Source organism: Trachurus japonicus, chromosome 6, assembly GCF_045865225.1.
Source record: "Trachurus japonicus isolate A0001 chromosome 6, Traja_1.0".
Taxonomy (NCBI): Eukaryota; Metazoa; Chordata; class Actinopteri; order Carangiformes; family Carangidae; genus Trachurus; species Trachurus japonicus.
The window spans coordinates 28378377-28401528 of record NC_140912.1 but is presented as its reverse complement, the minus strand read 5'-3'; the positions used below and the strand labels follow the sequence as shown (position 1 = coordinate 28401528).

Sequence of the window (23152 nt, the reverse complement as noted above, 5' to 3'; positions counted from 1 at the left end):
CTGCAAAACCACTGAGAAGAAAGAGTGGGGGGAAGCTCCGGCGCTGTACTTCCTCTAACCCAGCCTTATTTCTCCCAATTACCAGCGTGTGAGCAAACAGTCTGACACGACTGACCTCCTCTCGCAGAGCCGTGGTCATGACTGGAAGGCTCTCCCTGCTTATTATGACAGAAGTGTTATGGTAATGGAAGCAAAAGTCTGCACCGTGGCGATAGCACCGCGGGAACGGATAGCCTATTATCCACCACTGTGGGCTTGGTAGTAATGGTGAGAAAGAGGGCATCCTATCCGTTATGGTGATGATGCATTCTGAATGGCTAGTGCCTATTATATATTACTGGATGATAATGGCAGGAGGGAGCATCCTCTGGGTTATGGTCATGATGCCAAGGAAATTAAAAAAAAAAGGTCTGTGTTGAATATGCAAGCGCGTCTTGGTTTTAGGGTGATGGATTGAATGGAGGCAGCGCCGCCGGAGCTCCACTCTCTCTCTCTGCTGTTGTAATAACAGTGGGCCGCTCCACGTGTTCGAATAGCATGAATATCAAGGGGAAGGAGCGACAATGATGGGTGCAAACAAGAGCCACACACGCCACGTGTGAGGAGAGCCTTGGTTACCTATCCGCTCGCTGCTTCGCCGCCCCTGTGATGTATGTTTATGGCCCATCATCTCTAGCCAATTACCCCGCCTCGGTGTGGGAGCGCCGGCCGAGCCCGTCACTTCGAAAGCCGTCAGCGTGATAGGGGGGAGAAGAGAGAGAGAGACGGAGACGACAGAGTTAACGTTCCTGGACGTTCCGGGGAAAGTGCAGTGGGGGAGCTGGGGGTGGGCTCTGGAGATTCATCTTTAAAAAAATGAGCAACTGAGTGGAAGAGTCTGCTGAATCTACAGCTGCTGTGGGAATTGTATAGGCTTGTTTACCTGTGTGTTAATGTCCATGTGTGCATCTGTTGATGTGTGTGTGTGTGGGGGGGGGGGGGGTGAATTTATATTTATTTAAGTGTCATGCACCAATTAAGGCGCCCAGCCTATAAGGGCTTACAAGACACATTTCATATTTAGACACCAAACAAAATCATCAGAGTACAGACAAAACCGAAACCACATGGAATTCATATAAATAATTCACTTTTTCTTAGTGTCCAGGCACTTTTTTTTATTAAAGTAGCTATAGTAAAGACTTCTTTTCTGAAGAACCATTACAACTTTAACTCATCATCAGCCCAAAACATCTCAGGCTTCACATTTTGCATTTTCTGAAACAAAAACTGCCTGGCTTCGTCATATAACAGACAATGAAACACAAAATGCAGTTCATCCTCAATTACATTTAGATTACATAATGTGCATAGTTTGTAACGCATGTGTGCCAATAGGCCCGCACGACGATATGAGCAAAATGTGCAATAACACTGCTCAATATTGCGATTAATACGCAAATCTTTAGGTGTGCCAGATACAACCTGTGTCTTTCTGCTTTAATAGGTACCAGCGACACTGAACAGCCTATTCCAACTGAATTAAAACATGAAAATTAAATTTTTAACATACTTTTATTGAACTAATTACACATGACTAACCACTTATTTATAACAGAACATGAATTTAACCCTCTCCTACTCCTCTTGCTACTAAATGAGCACCAATTAACCTGAGGGGAGCTGGGTGGGGGTTGTGTGGCTGGGATGGTATATACTGTATATATATGCATGGCCCCATGTGACCAGGGCTGACCATCTGATTGGCCAAATCCGTGTGCTGAGTGTGAGGGCACGGCGCCGGTAAACAAAACTTAGTCATATCGCGATGACGATGAAAATAAGATTAGTCAGTCAGCCGTATGTGCCGACTTTGTAAACCTCCTGTGTGGATCACTCAGAATGCTTGTGTTTGTGTGTGTGTTTGTGTGTGTGTGTGTGTGTGTGTGTGTGTGTCTGGTCAGATGCTGTAAATGATGTGTGATCATTGTAAAAGCCTCACAGCTGTGAAATAACCCTGACATCGCCGTCTCTTGGTTTCCTAGATACAGCTGAGGCAGACATGTTCATGTATCCCGTCCAGGTCGACCTGCAGACCCTCTCCCACACACACATCTGAATTTTACAAGGTAATCTTTTTTCTCTCTTCTTCTTCTTCTTTTTTTTTTTTTTTTTAAGTTTTTGCTTCTAAATATCATGTTTTGTGTTGGATTACACATTCAGAGCAGCTTCTTTCCCATAAAATCTTCTCCTGTTGAGAAGTGACGTTAGGAAAGGTAAACCAAACCTAAGCCAAGCCACAAAGATTAATTTGCTTTTAGCAGGGACTTCTTATTTTTAACCCTGTTGACGCTGAAGAGGAGTGTGAATCTCTCCTAATTCATATTTAGATGTGAAACTGAGAACACAGTGGCAAGACAAGGGTTTATATATATTCCTCTCTGGCTCCATATTCACACTCTATGACAGATTGAAACTGCAAAGCTGTGTTTGTGTTGGCTAGATGAAGGAACGCTCCTGCCCAGAGGGTTTATCAGGAAGAGAAAATATTGACCACCAGCAGTTGCACTTTGCTGGTGTTATTGCTTTTCACACTTGTGTGATACAGACGGCAGTCGCCAAGCACAACAATTGTAAAACCTGAAGCCATATTGACAGCCGCATCGCTCCTCTGTCCAGAGCAGCATATCCAGCTTATGGTGTTTACTTTTTGAGCGCGTTTCACTGAAGTGTTTTCTGCAGACAAATAATATATAAATATATATGTATATATATAATCTGCCAGAACAAGGTAAGAAGAAAGAAAAATACTTATACTGTTTAGGTGAGATGCAAAACCCACAGGGGCTTCTAGATTTTCCCTGTAAATTAAGACTGCAACACACGCTGACAGCAGAGCAGCAGGATGTGTGTGGGTTGTATATGTTTGTATATGTGTGCGTGCGACTGTTTTTTTTTGTTTTTTTTTCAATATGCTGTAACATTTGACTCGCTCAGCACAGCCGCTGGGATTCTCGGTTAGCGCACAGTTCAAGTCGGTTCATCACCTCAATATGAGAGGGCAGCTCGGAGAAATTGGCCACGGCCACAGCAGCTCTACATGGAGCCTCCGTTATGTTGCTGCAATTAACAACCCACCAATGTCTTATCTTAGTGTTTACTCGCTGCTGAAAGCAAAAAACAAAAAACAAGTGACAGATAATTGTCGCCTTTGTCAATCAACTCTGGAGGAAAAACAAATAAATAGTTTTTGTGACAATAATTTAATACTCTGACATCTTGGAGTGAGCAGAAATCTGGTGTTTGTGATCACGACCGTGTTGTTTCTCTTTTTCCTGCAACTTTTCCTAAATCTTAGGGTGGTGTACTGGCTCTTTTGGAGCAGTTGTTAAGAAACAGGGAGAGTTTAACCTCAAAGATGGGTATGTTTTGGGCAGATGTGAACACAGTAATGGCGCTCAGATGCGGGATGAAAGAAGCGGGCCGAGATCGCCAGGTGTGGTCCAGTCTCGGCTCGCTTCCATTGGAGTCCTGGAGCGGTTCGTTTGCAGTGACAACGTGCACACCGACACAACAGGCGACACTGCTGATATTGCATGGTTCTCAATGGATCGGGCCTTAAAATATATAGGATTAAAATATATAAGATAACTCAGGTCGAGTTTTTTTTTTGGCCAGGTTTGGCTCGGGCTTTTTGCCGAAAATATATATATTAATGACTTGGATCGGGTCGGGTCCAGGTTTTAATTTTCAGTCCCGTTGAGACTTCTATTCCATTGTATTTGTTTTTCCTGGGAAAACTCCTCCTCCTCCTTCCGCGTAAGATTTTTGACCAATTAGAGAACAGTTGGTTCACACATGGCATTTGTTTACAACTTTGGACCGTTTTCATGTGAACACAAACGACCCCAAAGGAAAAATGCAACACTCATATAGTTTCAGCCCATGAATCGGGTCTGAATACACGTTATCTGAGCGATTTCAAGTCGATTTTAGTTGAACATTCACGTCTTTTGCACTTCTATCTCGAGCCAGGCCTCTCATGTCTCTTGTCATTGGCTGTCATGAAACCAGCGGTTGGTCTCACAGTGATCTGTTTTTATTCTTCTCTATCTGATTTTCACTAAAACCAGTCGATCTTAAAGTTCTTCACATCAAAGACCTCAGACTTTCGGTTTGATAAGATTTGGTCTGAAGGCCTTCACCTGATAAGATTTTTTTCTTTTCCTTTTAAATATTTTATCACGGAAAGTGTTTGAAACCCAATGACCAAAATAGAGACACACACACTCTGTCACTGGATGGAGTTGTTCTCCCTTTTGGCCACTTTGAGAAGCACTGGGCTAAAAGCATTGTATATATGTGTGTTTGGATTCAGATGACATGTTGTGAGTGCTTTAGGAGGTGACATTTCACATAGCCTACCTTTGTGAGTCATGAATAAATCATAAAGTGGTGCTAATGGTAAATGGACTGCACTTATAGGGGCCTTCTATAGACTTCCACTTGTCGACCACTCGCAGGGCTGCATAATGGAAGTCACAGCCACATTCACACTGCTCAGTTTCCTACAGACCTTCTTATTAGTGGTCGATCTGTTCCACCTCTTGAGCCACGGCTGCTAATATAAGGCCAGGCAAGGCAAATGTATTTGTATAGCACAATTCATACACCAGGCAATTCAAAGTGCTATACCGAGGCATAGAAATACATTCAAAACCAACATCAAGAGTTAAAGGTGTGAAAACTTAGGCTAAGAAATGGTTTTCCTTGTTAAACGTACGGAAATAAGACAGTAAAAGACAATAATTGCAATTCGAATGATTGAAATAATTAAAATGATAGGCTATATTGAATTCAGTCTGTAGCAAATAATAACATTTTCAACCCTGATTCCTAAACAAATTGACAGTTTGCCAGACCTCCGGTGTGCAGGGAGACTGTTCCACCGATAAGGAGCATAATAACTTCATGCTGCTTGATAAAATAATACATCCACAGAACGTCTAGAGGGGTGCAGAATAAAAGTGTTAATTTTTATAGTAGCTATATATAAATAATTGTTTAATACATTTTGAGGAATATTCCTACAACTGGTTACATTGGCAACATCGGCATGAAATGATCTCTGCGCCAACAGCATTTTGGAGCTCAGGGGGGGCCAGATCGTGATCGCTCTGTGGAGAAAATGGCATTGTGCTAATGGTAATGCTAATGCTAACTAACGGTCAGCCGGAACTGAAACGTTTCCGATGCAGGCGTGATGCTGCGGGTTTGTCGGGTTCGTCTGCAGGTGAGTTAGTGTGAAATAATTCAGATGTGTTTCCAGTCCGCTGTCAACACCAGAGCTGCTGCTTGTTAAATATGGTTAGCGTTAGCTTAGCTTTAGCTACTAGCCGCTCCCTATAGCAACCAGGAGCCTACAATTGAAGTTTGGAGCGAAAGCGCCCGAGTGTGAGTGCGACACTTATTGGCCGGGAGGAATTAAACTTGTAACTCACCTTTAATAAATCTCGAATATATTTTGGTCCAAGATCATTTTGTGCTTTGTTGACCAACAGTAACAGTAAGTCTACCTTTGAGTCACAGGAACCCAGTGTAGTGATCTAAGGACAGGTGTTAACTTTCAATGTATGAACTGTAAATCAGCTGTTGTTGTCAAGCCCTATGAAAAAGTGTTGCTACGTTTAGTGAAGCTGCTTCTGCACGTCGTCTAGTAGATTGAGGAGCTCAGAAAGGCTAACCTGCTGTGGCTGCCTCTGTTTTCCTGACCTATAACATTTTTAAGTGTTTCACTCGAGTCAATGAGATGTTTGACATTCTGAATGGCGGGGACTTTAAACAGCTTAAATCGGGACATTGATGTGATCCTCCACATTCTCATCTGCTCCGACGGCGTGCCAGTGTGGGCGTTGCATTAAAGATTCATGCAAACAGCTGTTTCTTCTACAGGACAGCATGGCACGGAGCGAGAGCTGTGGTGCTTCGATTTCAAATCAGGGGAGGCCTGAAGGAGCCGGGGGTTTGAAAAGAACATCGCCATGCAGCGCAGGCCCGCCGTCGTGCGAGGGGCAGGAAATGAACACATGCTCGTCGCAGAAACTGATAATGCGTCCCTGAAACTCCCATCAGAAGTGCAAATAATAGCTGTAGGCGAGAAAATAAACTGCCTTTGAGTTTTAGTAAAAACCCAAATTTGCCATGAAGAAGCAGCTCCCTTTCTTAATACATAATAAGTCTGATCCAAAGCCAGAGGAGCCGTAACCATATCAGCAGAAGCAGGATGAGTTGATGGGTTTGGAGTCAGTCATTTCCATACAACACTTTTGCTTTGACATTTACCTAAACAAGCATGACTGTTCCCCGTGAAGCACCACAGTCGTAGCGGGCTTGAAAGAAAAATGCACTCAGGCTGACATTTGTTGGATATTTAACAATAGATGCAGCGATGATATTTGCCAGCTCCTGACAAGCTGTGCAGCCGCTGAATGCAGAGGCTGAGTTGTGCATGTGCGTCAGGTATGAGGCACCTTTTCACAGCCGGCGCGTTGCCGTCAGCCACTTGCTCTCTCATGCCCACATGCACTCTGACTCTCTTGTTCGTTCTTACATTTGCTCAGTCTTTTTGTTTAGTTGGTTTTTTTTAAACCATCCTTTGTCACATTTTCTCATACATTCTGGAAAACAGGTGGCCACTTCCCATGCCGTGGAAAATGTGAATTATTGTATTGTCCAGGAAACATTTTTCCAACATAAAATTGTATTTTATTCCCATTTTGATTACGCAGATTTCATGGTTTAACTCTGCCTATAGTAGCAAATGATTTGAATGTGTATTGGTTCATTGCTCAGAGTTGGATAGCAATAAATTAGAAGTCACCATCAATATAGAGAACGAGAGCTAGACTGCATGTTTAAAGAGGAACTATGCAAGATTTTTACCTTAACTATGGAGTAATTGTGATGGTTCAATAAATAACTTATAATAAATACTGTTATCCACCACTGTGGATTGATTTCTCGCCAGCTTGATTGAAAACAAATGCACATGGCCGCATAGTTCCCCTTTAAATACATCCTAAGAGCTCCTTTTACTTTGAGTTCTTGAAGTAAAAAGACCAAAACACACATGAAATGTTTAACTTCTGCAGCAGCAGCAGTGTGATAAACCCTTTTTAAAGCTAATTTGACTTTGAACCATACATTTAACTGTGTGAAGTTCAGGCACCATCTGTTAGTTAGGAAACTGTTTTTTAGGCTCCTGTTCATGTTATTGGTGCTCAGGCAGGCCATTTTAGAAATTGTCATTCTGGAAGGAATTCATAAGAATTCATAAGAAACAAAGTGAATCAGGTTAAAAGAATTAATAGTGATGGTAATAATAAGATTTATTTAAATAATAATGTAAATATAATTAGACAAAGTTCTTGCAAATCAATTTGTCATGTCATAATTAATCAAGCATGTTGAAAAATGATTTCATAGATAAATACAGCCGACTATATAGAGACTGCACTTCACAGATAGGAGCAAATTGGTGCGATTGCTGTCACTGAAAAGTGTGGGCATCCTGATTAAACACACAAATACAGCTGATATTATGGAGGCACGTGTGTCTTTTGTCTACCATTGTATTCTCTGGTCCACACAGAAGTAGAGTAAATAATCTTTAAGAGGGTGGCACAATAGCAGTCTCTCTCCTCCGCTGAGACGGGCCGTGACCCCCCTCATGGGAGCGCTACAGTGACCATTTGAATGGTAATGTGACAGGCTGAATGACAATTTACAGCCCACACAAAAGCATTGCCTCACTGAATCAAAAGACAGCTCTGTAATAACAAACACAAACAATACGGCGAGCTCCAACCGTATGCTATCTGCAGGGTTTTTTTTGTTGTTTTTTTTCCCTCTTCCTCCTCAAAATTATGCTCTCAGTCACAGTGTCTGGGAGAGAAAGTGATTGAAAGCAGCAGAGGCTGAAGCGAAAAGGACTGTTTTCACATATCAACACAAAGTAGCACCTCTCTCTCTCTCTCTTTCCTTCTCTCAAAGCCGGCCCCGCTGCTTTCGATGCTAAAGTAACGCCACAACGAGCTATTCCTGCCGGATAGTGCAGTAATAAGCAGATGATCCCCTTTAGAAATAACAGCTGGCCGTGTTTTTCTAATGGAGAGGCTCCATCACTGCCCGTCACTCCTCGTTCATCAGCAGCTGTTAGCCATGCATCCAATGTGTAATTGCTATCACTCTGTGCTATAGTGCACCATTTCTCACCTGCACCTATGGATAAATGCACCATAATACGAGCGTGTTAAGGTGGCCCAGTAACGGCTTCCTGCACATCTGCTCTGCACACAAGTTAAAGAGGACTGGTCAGATGGAAGGAAGCGTGAATGCAGCCAGATCAGACTATTTATTTATTTTTTTTCTGCTGCACAGTGAAGGTTATATTCTAGCAGCATATTTTTTGTCCCATCATTTGAAATGATGTTACCTTGATAGAGCTCATTCTTACATATTGTTTTTTTTTTCCTCCTGAAACTCATTCACAGAATAACAAGACTCATCAAAACTCCCTACGCCTGTGTGAGGCTTTCATTGTGATTCATTTTAAATTCTAACAGCGGGGTGCCTCGCTTATAACTGCAGCATGTTCTGTGTGTGGCAGCTCTGTTTAGCCGTATCATTACAGTACATACCCCGAAATTGCCCCAAAATCTTTTTCCTCCAATCCACTCATACGCATTGTAATAGTTTGTTCTCTTGTGTCTGGAAATTTGGCAGCGCAGCTCATACCGTCATCAGTAGGGATGACTACCAAATTTTATTGGTACCGACTAAATTCCCACAGTAATCCCAAGTATCAATTTGCGTAAAATCAAACGGTACCACATTGTCTGGCTGACGCAAACAGAAAATGTGTAAAAACGTATTTCCTTGTAGAGCTGTGTGCAGCGCATTGTTCCTCCTCGACCCAATCTCTGTCTCTCACAAACACAACGACAACAGAGCTTTTTTGGCTGAGTTCGGGCCAAGAATTAACGCTTGTGAGTCTGACCGTGTCGGGTCCGGGCTTCAACACCGGCAGGTCGGGTTTTAATTTTCAGGCCTGTTGATAACTCTACTGTCTATGAACAGCCTCTCCTCTCCCTGCACACTCTGAAGTTTTGCCGTTTAGAAAGACCATTCATTATGCCGGCTGTTTACACTGAACCGTGACAATAAATATTCAAAATTTATGAAGTTTAAAAAAAAATGTATAAACAAAATAACTTCTATTCCCACACATACACAAAAAAAGTACCGTGTGTCTGTGAAAGGTACCCATCCACAGTCAGATTTCATCAGATTTTTTTGTGTCAGGCTGTTGTCCGAACTCCTCCACACACGTACACACGCACACGCATCACACACTCGCACTGAAAGAAAACCACCTAAGTCTGTGTATGAATCGGTGTTTTTGCACCACTAGCAGCCTCGTGTTGCGTATCAGAAAATCTGAACAACCAGGCATGTTACCACAACTCTGTACTTTCTCACCTCACAAGAACAACAGAAGCCTTTTTCCTCAAGGTTGTGCAAGACCAGTTTAGAACATTTCTACCTAAGGCAGAAATAGAAATAAGTCACGTCAAGTGCACACACACACACAAAAAAAAAAAATTATAGCTTTTAGTCACTAAATGCTGTTAAAGTTTCACAGTAACTCCGTTTCTGGGACTATTTAGGGGTGCGTTTCTCCTGCGAAACCTGGATGTGCACATCAGATATGTGTAAAGCTTCCCCCCCTGAGTTGTATGGCACTATCTTTGGCTTCCACCCACGTGGTGTTTTTCTGCACGCTGGAAACCCACTCAGCGTTCTATATTTCTCTCAGTTTTGGTGGAGGAGAAGAAGGAGGCTCAACGGCGCCAACCCCACGAGGATGTCGATTCCCAACCATCGCTGGTGGACTTACAGTAACATTTTGCCCCAGTGTCAGGGAGAGAGGAGAGGAGAGAAGCGGAGCGAAAGAGAGAAGACTATGAGCTTAATGTAGATCTGTCATCAGCTGGCTGCAGATCAAAAGAGCAGCATTGGCAGGCGGAGCACAGAATCCACTGGAGCCTCCTTTCTATGCCAAGCTCCAGCTTCTCTGAGGTAGACGAGCACAGAGGGCCCTGGCTCTAGGCGAGGAGTGTGTGTATCTGCTCTCCGCCAGTGTGTATGAGTGTGTGTGTTTTTTGGAGAAAGGGGGGGGGGGGGGGGGGTTGGCGGAGAGGTGTGGGCACGCACACATTGTCTCAAGGCAAGGATCTGGCACTTTGAAAATGTCACCAAAATCCCAGCAACGAAAAAAAAAAAAAAAAAACAAGTGGCGAATGGAGAAAGTGTGATGAACAGACGTGCATGCTCAGGGAGGTGTGGGATTTAGAGACGGTGGAAAGCAGAATGGTTTTTCTCTGAGAGTGGGAGATTGGGAGGAAGAAAAGACAGAGAGAGAGAGATGCAGGCTTTTTTTTGACTGTACACCTCTGCAGCATCAGTGTACAACTGTTAAGTGGGTTCAAGGACGAATCTAAATTACAGCCTTCAGAGGTTTGTTAAGTGCTTTGCTTTGTAAATTCTTCCTACTTCTGATACGAGCTACGGCGCCCAAACGCATCGTTTCATTGTACTTCACCGCGACTGTGGGCAAAATATTGTGTGCGTGTCATTTTAAATGAGCTTGAACCTCCTGAACCAGAGTGATATTGCGTCTATAGAGTTGGTACTGCATTTCATTATTAGACCAAATATTAAATATTGAGTAGTTTGTTCTCGGGCCAGTCTAAGCGATGGTGCTGTCAGACCAGGCAACTAACGGTGGATTCAAACGCTCGACTCTAGACTTCGGCCAGAAGTGTCAAGGTCTTTACTGGAATCAGCACAAAGATCAGGCAGAAGTGCAACAACACTAAAACTAACCTTGAGCCTTTTACTGGAAGGCACACTAGAAAAAACACACAGTTACAAAGGTCTGGATGCTTGACACAAGATACAAAGACAAACTGACAACAGAGGAAAGACACATAGAGACTGTATACTCAAGGGGGTGAAATCACACAGACAGGAAACACAGGAGGGCAGGGAGTGAGTGACATAAACTAGAAAATTAAAACAGAAAGTTACCTGAATATAAGCCACAACAGCTGAATTTAAAAATAAAATAAATTTTGTAGATATACTGTATATAGGCTGCACTTGAATATAAGCAGCAGGTTTTCATGTTGTAACATGAGATATTTACACAGAAAGACAGTAGGGAACTATGCAAGTCCGCTCGCTTTTCTGCTGTTTTGGTTAAGCTCCTCTCGCCCATGTGCATTTGTTTACAATGAAGCCAGTGACATTTCAATACATGGAGCGGTGGATGACGTTACATAACATATACAATGTTACGGCGTGTGTGTTTGTGTAGTCTTAACCGTCATAAACAAAAGATTACGGAGCGTGTTTGTGTTGCGGTGTGCAGAGACGAGAGCTGGGACAGCGGGGCGGGCGAAAAAAGTAGCGGCTTATAGTCTGGAAAGTACGGCCGTTTTCAATTATATTGTTCGTCATGATCTTTCCTGAGGCGGTGGTTCAGAAGTGTCATGTGACAAAGATAAGGAAAATGTTAATGAAGACCAAAACTTTTCCCTAAAATGAATCACGTTCTGTCAGCACCTAAACAGCCATTAAAAGTTAATTACACCAGGATTTTGATGGCAAGTGAATGAAAACATATTTGCATATTGTGTCAGATACATTTAAATGAACATTTCCTCATTACTCTAATAGAAAATATCATCTTGTGTCAAACTGGATGGTGCAGCTGCGCTGACCCCACACAGCTCCACTGTCAATGCAGACAATAGCATTATTAGCAACGCAGCTCGAATTATCATAATAAGAGTTTAAGCTGATTTTTGTAACTTTGTATTACATTCACAAGAGGACAGGTTTAGTGTCACTCAGTGCTGGAAACCCCATGAATCTTTAGGCAAATGACAGCGGCAGATATTAACCTCGCCTGACAACAGTGGTGTGAAGAGTCCTCGCTTCGTATGTTTATCTCCGCAGCCCACAGAGCCTGTAAATAGAGGAGGCCTGACCTTGCCAATCTCGCTCCCAAGTGCAACACAAAAAAAAAAAAAATAGAGAGAAATAAATAAATAAATCAGTCCGAGTGAAGATGCACAACATCTCTCTCCTCCAAGGTGTTTGGTTGGTTAGGTTGCGAGTGTGTGCGCGTTCTCTCGTTTACACAAATCCAATGTCAAACCTATTTCCAAACTACTGATTCAGCGAGTTGTGAAGATATACAGTGGAGCTGCCAGTGCTAACCTTTAGAGATTACGGTGACATTAAAAGCCGCATATGGTGAGTGGGGAGACCCGAAACCGCTGGGTGCCTCATCTGATGCAAATGTCCTCTTTCACCTCTATCAGCAAAAGTAATTATGGCAAACCACTGTGACATCTCAGGCTGTGCAGGAGGAGGAGGGGGGGAGAGTACCTGGTATAGGTCATGGAAATACACCCATGTCTCTGGGTAAGGAGGAGACAATTATCTTTTCCTGCGGAGAGGCGGCGTTGAGGGAGGAGCCCTCCAACAACCCCCATCACCGCTGCTGCCGCCACCACCACCACCTCTCCTCAAACTGAAGTATCTTTTGTGCCTGCAGCCTTGAGGGACTCAGTGAAGAAATTGACACTACTGTTAGTATGCTCGGGGCTAAAGAGATGTATCGGTATAGCAACAGCAGCAGCAGCAGCATCTCTCTCTCTTTCTCTTCCTCCCGGCTGGAGGCTTCATTAATATGTCGGCAAACATGTGTTTGGTCCAGATTTTATAATGTATTTTTACAGTCACTGCACAGATATGGAAATGACATGCACGTCGGCCGTGTCTATGCATGCTGCAGCGGTAATAGGATGACAGTTGCCTGTGCCGAACATATGTATGTTAATGGTCAACTCACATGGTGTTGGAATAAGGAATAACATCGTAATATCATAGGGTAGCATATTGGGTTTGCAGATTTTCATAGTTTATACATCATTGGTCCTGGTTTCCACCATGCAACATAGTCTTTTTTTAAATGTTCAAATCATAATCCACATGTTGTCAAATTGTATATTTAAAAGTCTCATATTTTCCACATTTCCTGTTTATGTTTAAAGCAGTTATCCATACGAAGAGATATTTGTGGTTTAAAGAAACAAAAATCATAAATTATAGGCTACTCTCCTCTCTTTTGATTGGCTGATTGTTCTATGAGTCGTTAAATAGAAGTACAGCAGGTTTCAGGTAAAAGCCTCAGAGAAACCAGACACTGGAACAGGTGTGGCTGCTTTGTTGTGACATCACAAAGTTACAAAAGTCCTGATGGTTCATTTCAAAGCTCAAGTTGTGCTTACTTTCATTTGGACTCAGCATATTTGGTACTTGCACAATCATAATATACTCTAGAGCCCAGGCCTGCTTTATGATGAAAGAGAACATGGAAATCTCACTTTATACATTCTGCCCTTTAAGCTGTGATTTCTAAAATCCCATGCTGCAACCAGACTCTTTTTTTTTCCTGGATTTTTTTATTTATTTATTTCTGCTCTCATCCCTTTGTCATGTTTGCGATGTTGATGTGTCTTTCTTCAAGCATCAAGTGATTTAACTTGCAGAGGGGACCTGCAGCCCACAGCTAACCCCTGTTGTTCAGAGTCAGTGGGCTGCGGTGGCCCAGAGCGGCTTATGCTAACCTCTAACCCCCTGGCAGTCGCTGCTGGCTTAGCTCTGCTGAACAAGTCAACTGGGCTTTGTGCCCGAAAGAGTCGACCTGCGCGAGTGTCATCTGGCCCTGTAGTGAGATCCCCTGCACCTCAGGGTGAGACCCACCACATTATCCAACGCACTCCTGAGACAAGAGGGCAGGGCACTTCGCTAACGCTGCTCTGAGATCTTTCAGCAGTTGGATGCACTTAACGTCCATGGAAATGTAAATACATGCAAATAACTCCATCATGTAGTCCAATGAAATTGTGCACAGCTCTTTAAGGTGAGGTTCAGGTGTGCCAGCTGAAGTATCTACACTCTAAATCAATTTCTATACTGAAATTATATTCGTATAAAAGAGGTATGAAAATTAATATTTGAAAAAAGGCAGATGCACCACCAAATTTCACATTTATATTTAACAAATGTCCTTGGATGTCTTGAAATATATGTATACAGAACATCAATATTTCTAGTATTATCAATAAATGTATGTCAAGGTGAAATGAATGTAAAGAAACAACCCTGAGGTAGCGATTGACCTCCAAGTGAAATTTTAAACTAAGGGTTAGTCTAATTAGTGGCCTGTAGGACATCTCACAAAACAAAGCACCTTTATGCAAGTGAATATGTTTTGTCACTTTACCCACATTTGAGCATAATGCGCATTATTATGCACATATATTGAAATGGATTGAACCTTTGTGTGTGTGTGTGTGTGTTTTTGTGTGCTTTCTATACACACATCCTGCTACACACAGCTGACCTGTGCTCTCTGCACATAGAAAATCCTGAACAGAAGTGGAACATATATTGTCCTCATTTATTCACCACTGAAAATATCACAATTATCACAGATGCAGCCTGCAGTCAAAGGCACAACAGATTTGAAACCCTGAACTAGAAAGCGCACCGAGACGCTGCTTGTCGGCCGAGTATTATTCTCATTCTTCTATGTTCTTATCAACTCCTATACTTACTTGGCCTTTACAGGATATATATATATTTGCTGACATAGTGTCAATAACAATCACCAATGCTGACAGTGAAAAGTTTTTTTTTTCATTTGCTAGTTGTTTGTTTCTTCACAGTGCTGCAGTCGTGACTACTTTAAAATCCACTTGCAACATGAAAGGAAAAATTAAAACATCACGCACAGTCTTTAGCTGCCACCAACATTGGGACGTTGATTGCGTTTGGATGCTCCCAAAGGATTGACCATCTACTTTACCATTTAACGGTTGATGTGCAGGTGCCTCTGAAGCCGGAGCCTCTGTAGACTGCGTAGGCTACATCCTCCAAATAATCCAGCCCCAGAATTGGGACATACCATCTGTCTCACCCCAAAAGAAAATGGCATGTGCTCATGGGTGTAAACCAGGTTAGGGTCTTGTTTCTTGTTTTGTTTAAATGATTAAAAGTTTATTAAGTTAACTGAACACATGCTTTCATTAGTTTCGACCCAGCCTGGTTCTAGTTTTGCTTTACTCTCTTGAGGACATTCAGGTCAAGTTAGTGGAAGGGAAAACAACTGAAATCAAATTCATACATTATTAATTCTTATTAGGGAGGGATTCAGTGATCAATGAGGGGTAAAGCATTGTACACCCACTTTATCAGTGTCACATGTGAAGGGAGTTTTCTCATATTCAGGTTGTCAGTTGTAAACAAAGAACTTTGGCTGTGTGGGTGGGGCGGGGGTAATCAGCCAGTCTGTGCAATTAGTTATTGCACTGAGGGAGGAAAGGAATCACATTCATTATGTGAAAATATGGCCACCACGAAGGAGCCTCTTGAATTGTAATGAAGGAGGCCCCTTGATAACCATGAATTCACCAATTAAGGTTCTCATATAACATTCAAATTATGTGCATTTTAACAAGTAGTTTTGCTACAGAAGCAGTTGCATTTTCCTTTGGTTTCAAGGAGCTTTCCTGCTTGCAAATGTAGAAGTAATTAAGATAATTAAAGCTTTTGATGTTCCACATTTAATCCAATGCGCAGCAATAGAGAGGAAGTGCAGGGAGAAAAAAAAGTTGTAATGAATTTCAAGGCTTTGTCCTCCTCTGTTCCCTTCCATTAAAACAGCTCTCATTGTCTGCAATTCCATTTTCTTTTAGTGAAACGGCTCATAGGTTAGTTGGGGAAAAATTGGCTGTTTCATTTTGCCGAGGTAACGACATTGTCGGCTTCACATTTCAAATTTGCAGCTGGAGAGCAAACTTTTCTTTTCTTTTTTTTTTAGGAATAAAGTGTCCAGGAATGATCAAGGAACACGCTACAGTAAACACCTAAACATGTTATAGACTAAAAGAAGAGGTTACAGAGGCAAAATAGCAGTAATTGTAATTATTTTTAAATGCTGCTGTTAAGCTAATGTTAACACTAACATCTGTTTACCCTCAAGTGTAGAAGAAACACTAAGAGTTTAGCATTAAACGTTGTCTCTACTCAGCAACAGTTGTTTCCAGAGGTGGAAAACAAAGCAACATCAACATTAACTCTTATCTCTATAATGTATTTTCTTAGAATGAGGTTAACATGTTAACCAGCCACCTGTACAGCACCAACATACTTTTTCTTATAATGATGTTGACATGCTAACCAGTTAGCCTTTAGCTTGTAGTGGGTTACATGCTGTCATTCCGACATCCCACCATTCCGACATCCCCCCACTCCGACATACCACCATTTAGACATACCACCATTCCGACATACCACCATTTAGACATACCACCATTCCGACATACCGCTATTCCGACATGCCATCGTCCCGCCATTCCGACAAGGCTTTCAATATAAGGAAATGTGCGTTACTCAACAGGTGACTCCCTCCTACTTATCTGGACTCTCTACTTCTGAACTCTATCTAACTGGCCTGTCTAGCCTCTACATGGTCTTTGTACTAAAAACTCCTTTCATCATTGCCTAAGCCCAACCAGTGCAAAACCTTTTGGGGGAATAATAAGGAACTGTCGGAAAGGCAGGATGTTTAAAAAAAGAAAAAAATACTTTCATTCCAACCATATGAGGCAAGAATTGTCAGAATGATGGGACATTTGATAGAAAATTTGTGTTGCCATTTAGACAGTTACTGTAGAGGCCTATGTTGGATTGGTGGGATGTCGGAATGGCAGTTGCCCCCCCCCCCTCCCTTAGCACTTGCAGTCTCCAATCTGCCCTGAAGACAAAGCAACGCTCAGGACCTCTTGTATTATTATAAACACAATAATGGCTGAAGCTCTTGTCAGACAATAATCACCACCACCTGCTCCCAGTAAGAAACCATGTTAGGCAGCAGAGAAACTTACAAATGGCTCCTTTAATCAAACATACAGAAAAAACACTCTGAAAACATTTTGTCAAAGCAGAAAAAATGAAAAGAGAGAAAAAAAGCTCTGAGCAATATCTCTGATCATTCATGTGGACAGATTTTCATGGTGTGTTGATTGAATCGATTTTTTTTCCCTCACTGTTTTAAATGCACAATACCCAGATGTCCTCTGGCAAGATGCCTGTTTACAAAAATCCCGTTAGGCCTGTGGTCTGCCAACATCACGGAAGGCTTGAATCTTAATACAGCCTGATGCTTGTCGAGCTCCCAATCTGCCTCAGATTGCAGGGCTGTCTGTGAGAGTAATGAGAGACTGGTTCTGCCACAGAGATTTCCTGAAAGACTGCTGGATTAGGAATTCACAGGAGCCCCTTGCCTCTGCAAGACGGCAACCCCCACCCACCCAGCCATCCAACCCACCCAGCCAACCACCTCTTTTCTCCGCAAATCAATTCTAATTTTACTCTCAATGTCGATATCCTGCTCATGGCTCTGTTTCATTCAGGCTTTACTTGGCCCCGAATGAAATTTCCCATCATCCAATGTTACTTTGGTTAACTTGCTAACAACCTCCGTGGCTTTCAAGACGTGGGGCGGCATGTAATTATACTTAGCAATAGCCTTCCTGTGTACCAATCTAGAGGCTACAATAGAGCTGAGTGGGAATCTCTTTACCTAGCAGTTTGCTGCTTATCTTACAGACAATTAAAAAAGTTTTCGTTCTTGAGGATTGTCCCTTAAGGCCTCTGTTCGCCTGCCTGTCTTGCATCATGTTGCTTTCTCTCTTTTTTTTGCATGATGTTGTCAGGTTTGCAGTGTCACTGAGCGAGAGCACGTTATTGCAGCAGAGAAACTGCCCGAGGCGGCGTATTAAAACAGGGTCGCGGGCTAGCTCTCCCCAGGGCTCGCTGTCAAATTTTAGTTTTGATGTAACAAGAACGTTTCAGGTGAGAGTGAGTGAGATGTATGCGGAGGATCTCCCCACCAGAATTAGAAATGATGATGCTAAGAGTATGGCTGCATCACTTAATTAACTGCAGCTACTTTGATTGGACTTGAAAACGCAGGTATAGTAGAGAGTAGCCTAAGTTTGTTTCATTACTTCTTTCTGCAAGAACGATTCTTCACAACTGATTACAGTAATTGCAGCTCATACTTTGTCCCTCCATTTGTTATTGCATTGTTGTCGTCCATTGTGCATTGGAGGTGGGTGGATGAACCTGAATATCCAAACAGTCACGTGTAGGAGGCTTCAGTTGAATTCAGTGTCTGGTTACATGTAAACCCATTTAAACCCACGGAAGCGATGCAGTTACCCCATTAGTCCAATATCAAATATGTCACTTAGATCCTGGAAGGTTCAAAGGAATCACAACTTTCAACAAGTCTAATACACCACCTTGTCGTCTGGGGGAAATAAGTGGTAGCCAGACACAAAGATGGGTAATTGGTACACCACAGTCGTAGGATGAAAGGATGTGGCACACTTTCAGGAGCTGGCCAGCATAGCCCTTGAAGGGGCAGATGTGTCTGCTATCAAACGGCATAGTGTCGCCATCAACCCCATAATCACTAAATTGTCCTCAACAAAGGCAGCCAAGGCTTTTTTTCCCCCTGTCTCTTTCCTTCTTTGCCATTTCCTGTAGGTTATGGGTATGGGTATCCAAGTATGGATAATAGTCTGGTGCAGGCTTATAGTTATGTACCTGCCTCTATCACCTCTGTCTGATTATTGTTTGCTGCATGGAGCCCATTTCTGAGTCTCTGACTCACCGGGTTTCAACAGATTTTTTACCACAATAGCTCTAATCACTCGCACTTCCTTGTGATACAGTAATGCAACAGTAAAGAGGGACGATGTGACAGGTGGGAAATCCTAAAATTGGATGTGAATTGTGGTTTGGAAACATAGATAGCAGACTCCAAATTAAGATTGTGATGCTAAATACATCGCACAGGCACCAAATCATCCAGTGATAAAATTAAATTCCCATTTTTTTCTCTCCCCCCACATTAATTATATCACATTTCTTTTGGATTGCAGAGCAGTTGAGGGGAAAGATGAGTCTGTGCCCACAGGTGACGAAACCAGTGACCTTTTGTCCATTGTCCCCGTTCCTGGCGAGAAAATCTGGTCCAATGACACACTCTCTGTCCCAAATGCTTTGTCTCAGGAATATCTAATGCACTGCTTTGCTGGAGAGAGGCCAGATAATAAAGCTCAGTCAGGATCAGTGAAGCCGGTCTCCACTGACTCTACCCTCATTGTTGGATGCCTCGCTCCCTGGGAGTCGCTGTACATTATCAGTGATCATCAAAGGCACTGTCAGGGAAGTGTGGAACTGGGGCTTCCACAGGCTGTCCAAGACGCTAGACACATCCAAATGAGACAGGCTTATTAATTCTTCAAAAGCCACACGGCTTCCTTTTCCCCAAGACTCATTTTGATACATTTAAGGATGATAAAAGCTCAGCCAGGGAGCTCTCCCGCCTCTTTCCGCTGTCTCTCTTTTTCTTTCTCACACATACATCATACATAATGCAGGCACATGCATTCAGTTGATCTCGAGAAGATATTACTTCTTGCTTTAAAATAGCTGTCATGTTTCAAAGTCTTTTGTATGAATGGAAATAAGGACATTTCAGGGACAAAAATTCAGTTAAAAGAACACACAATGAAACCTGTGGTTTGTAGCTGCTGCTGCTGCTGCTGCTGCTGCTGCACAGAGAAGCTATGTATGTTTTTCAATGCTGAGCTTTCTGCTTTATTTTTCCTGCTGCCAAATAGTGGAATCAGATGGCTCTCAGTAATAAAAGTGTGTGCGATATAACCATATGTCAAGAGGGCCAATGTGTTGCTGAATGAAGCCATTTGCAAAAGCAGGAAGTTGAGGCAGACAGACATATTGATAGGACTGATAAAAGGAGATACAAAAAATCCCCTTGTAAAAATCTAATGTGTCGACATATGCTATCTTAAAGCTACAATATGTAACTTTCCCACATAAACCTAATGAGACATATGTCGTATATTCTGTTGAGCTCTTTACTTATATTATAACAACTGTTTTCAGCTAATTGTAAATCATTGTCATATGTGATTCTGTGGTTCAATAGACTTCCACATCTTGTTGTGTTGAGGGGTTTTATTCATCAGGCGTCTGGATCTAAGGTTAACAAGCCAAGTAAACACTAGTCCAGGAACACACTGGATGTGTGGCGTGAACCTGACAGATGTGGGAGGTGCTGATTTTATTTTCTGCAAATACATGTGCCAAGAACATCTGGTTCGTAAGTTATCACAAAAACAAGCCAAGCGAACCAGTCGGCCACACAGCATCGATGAGGCTCTGACTTTTAATGTGTAACAGCTTCATAATCACCAGGTCTGTTTGTTTTGGGGAGGAGGAGACCTCTGAGGATAATTCAACTCCTTGTAAAAAAAAAAAAAAAAAAGAAAAGCCCCCTGAACGACTGGCACTGAAGGAATCGAAGGTTTACAGCAGTGGTGGCGGTGGTGAGGACGACAAATCCCTTGATCCCATGCTACTTCACGCCATCACCAAATAGCAACTCATCTTTCTATTGTTTTGATTGAGAGACCCCTAGTGGCAGCAGCTACATGCTGTGTGTTTAATGCAGATATCCAGCCAGGGAAGGTTTGTGGTGATATCCCTACTCACCTCATGTCTTGCCTTAAAATACACATTAAACATGGAGTCGGCCTTACTGCAGGTTGTTGATACAGGACAGAGGCATTGGCACAGCTAACTGTACTCAACGGAAAGTGTTTTTTTTAATCCCCTGGCCCCCATAGTGTTAATTGGACAGCAGGTCCACAACAGCAGACACAACTCCCTCCACAGGAGCCTTAGTGCGGGGCTGCAGGGAGGCGGTGAAGTCTAAGCTGAAGTGACACTTACTGACTGGGCCGAGGGGAAGGGAAAATGAGCTTTTCCTGGGGAAAGGGGAAACCTTTGAATAGGCAGATTGACAGGTTGAGCAGTCGGAGGAGATGGAAAGCACTTGTAGCTGCTCGGACGCGCCGAGGGGTCAGATGCCAGGGCTGGCAGCTCTGCTGGAGCGGCGGCATTTTTTTTTTTCCCTGTGACATTCTTGTCAAACGTTTGGCAGCAGGATCTCTCACAACAAACACAGTTGGAAGTTGACGGTTAATCTAATTTCACCAGCTCCAATCATGTGTTTGGCCTCGGGGGGGGTATGTTTTGCCTGGAAAACATGTTAGAGGGTATGTAGACAGAAGTGTTGCCTTTGCTGTGCACCTGGGTGGGGGTTTTCTTTACGGGAGGAACCTTCAGAGTAACACAAGGAGATGTACTGTATAGCAAAATGAAAAATTCAGCTCGTATCGCTCCTGTATGTCAGGCTGCGTAGATACCACAGAGGAAATGACTTTTATCATCGCAACACCACGAGCAACGCAGCACAGACAACAGAGATGGGAAATCATGACGCATGTCACTTAGAGCAGAATCCATCTGCAACATTAAGAAAATTACCATCATCGCGGCAGCTATAGACCTCACTGCTGTATACCTGGAATCCCTGTGGTTTGTGACATTATTCTTCTCTGTATTTCTTTAGTTACTGAAATAAACATCAATCAGTGTTTGTTGCATCCATTGATTCATCAAGTGATGGCAATGAAAGAATCATCACCCAACTCCAAAGACCTTTATTGCTTCTTATTGTGGCACTGCAGAGTATTGGACTTACAATCATTAGGAGTTGGAGAATGTGCTCTAATGGGATGATATGCTGGTTCTGTAATTAGTTAACAGAACTCATAAGTTTTGTCATAACTACTTTAGGCCGAGCTCCACTGGGGCCTAGACTCCACAAAATTGGCAATAACATTTTATATTCATCATTTCTTACAGTAGTTAACATTAGCCAGCTAAGTGGTTTGGGCAGAACCAAAAATATGGCATTTATAATATTATAGGGATTTTTATGGTTTTGTTTGTATTGTTTTGTAATAAAACACAATTCTATGTTTTTATGATACATAATATAGTTTTATTTGTCACATACCAATATACAATAAGCAAAATGAAGGTTAGACAGTGCAAAACTACAACAAAAAAATTATTTTTTTTCAATTGATTCAAAAATGTTATGCAAAATATTTAATGTTACAATATTTCTCATCGCATCTCGAGTGTTTGGCTGAAGTCAGCTGGCCTAACATCAGCGTTGGGCTTGTTACTCAAAAAGGTAATAAATTACTCATTACTCGTTATTCATTTCAAAAGTAATTACTTTACTTATTGCTCAATGAAAAAGAGATTTGTTACACTACGTTATATTATCCCTGTTACTCATTAGCCCTGAAAAAAAAAACAATTCTGACCTGTTTGTCCTGGAAATGAACCATTATAGGCTATAAACAAGCTATAGAGCTGTCTGTATGCTGTGATATTTGACTTGACAAAAACATGTCAATCTTTTAAGATAGCTTGGTTGTTGTGTTTTTGGAAGGGTAACTGTGATATTATTTCTGAATTTTTCATTAGTAATTCATTACACTACTCATTACTGAGAAAAGTAACATTATTACAGTAATGCATTAACACTGCTCAACAGACTTTCAGCTGGTGTGCTGCATGGAAGGTACTAGCAAAACGTCAACACATCACTTGTCACCCAGTTGTCGTAATTGGGTCACATCTGCCCTTGGAGGCAGGGCAGAGGAAGAACATAAACAAAGTAATTATGCTTTAGTTGACTTGATAGTCTGCTATTCCAGCAGACCTGCCAGGGGATGTTTGATAAACAGCATTGAGACGTCTGCTCCAGGTTCATTTGATACAGCTCTGCCTCGCCAGCCTTCACTTTGAATTGAGCTGATAGCAGGACTGGATGTTGTTCTCATAATTTATAAAGCCTCCATTAGGTTGTGTTCTTGACAGGATGTGCCTTGAAATTGTTCCCTTGGCCCTGCCCCAGCAGTCCAAACCATATTTCTCAAATCGCGAGTGCACCTAAATATGTAACTGCATCTCTATACCTTTTTGTTTTTTCTTATTGCTGTGCACGGTT

At 42.3% G+C, this 23152-nt stretch overlaps 1 protein-coding gene across 2 annotated transcripts in view; it reads left to right on the top strand.

Moving 5' to 3' along the window:
* Positions 1-23152, top strand: part of mgat4c (mgat4 family member C) — a 106129-nt gene that overhangs the window by 47524 nt on the left and 35453 nt on the right. For both annotated transcript variants that reach the window (XM_085780128.1, XM_085780127.1), the window contains one exon: positions 2025-2108. The gene's annotated coding sequence lies outside the window, so the exon portion shown is untranslated. The remainder of the gene's footprint in view (positions 1-2024; positions 2109-23152) is intronic.